The following is a 713-nucleotide window of genomic DNA, read 5'->3' on the forward strand; positions in this document are numbered from 1 at the left end:
CACCACAGGGGAAAACAGATAGAGGCTGATCTCTAGGGCTGTGCACCTGCCAGTTTAGTACACTCAGTAAGTTCCAGGCACATTAGAAACTGCAGCCTTCTTTTTTCTCTTCCTCTTCCTCTTCCTCTTCCTCTTCCTCTTCCCTTTTTCCTCCTCCTCCTCTTCTCCTTCTCTTTCTTCTTCTCCTCTTCCTCTTCCTCCTCCTCCTCCTCTTCTTCTTTAGTTTTTAGGGGAGAATGCGAACGCAGTCCCCCACTACCACAAATTATGCAGTCAAGTTTCCCGAATTTGGGGAAATCACAGGGGTCAGCACATCCAGAGTGCAATGGATAAGCCTTGTACTGGGAAAACCACCTTTGTGATCATGGTATCTCTCCTGCCAGGTAAGTGTGAGACTGTGTATTCAAAAACAAAGTTCAGATGACTCAACTAGTAAAGGCACTTGTTGACAAGCTTGACGACCTGAGTCCAATCCCCATGACCCACATGGTGAAAGGAAAGAACCAACCCCCCACCCCCAGTGATTCTTTGATTTCCACAGGCCCATGGTGGCATGAGTGCACACTTGCACATGTGTGTACATGAACACACACACACATTCACACAATATTACACACTCTTTCACACATATATACATTCACATACACACTCACAAACACTCTCGTATACACATGTGTATATATGTATATAGATATGTATATATATGTATATGT

At 44.5% G+C, this 713-nt stretch overlaps 1 non-coding gene across 1 annotated transcript; it reads right to left on the reverse strand.

Moving 5' to 3' along the window:
• Positions 1 to 227: 227 nt before the first annotated feature.
• Positions 228 to 391, reverse strand: Gm22155. Its single transcript, XR_003956604.1, has one exon. It is a non-coding gene; the product is annotated as a U1 spliceosomal RNA (small nuclear RNA).
• Positions 392 to 713: the final 322 nt, after the last annotated feature.

The sequence above is a fragment of the Mus musculus genome, chromosome 6 (genome assembly GCF_000001635.26).
Source record: "Mus musculus strain C57BL/6J chromosome 6, GRCm38.p6 C57BL/6J".
NCBI lineage: Eukaryota > Metazoa > Chordata > Mammalia > Rodentia > Muridae > Mus > Mus musculus.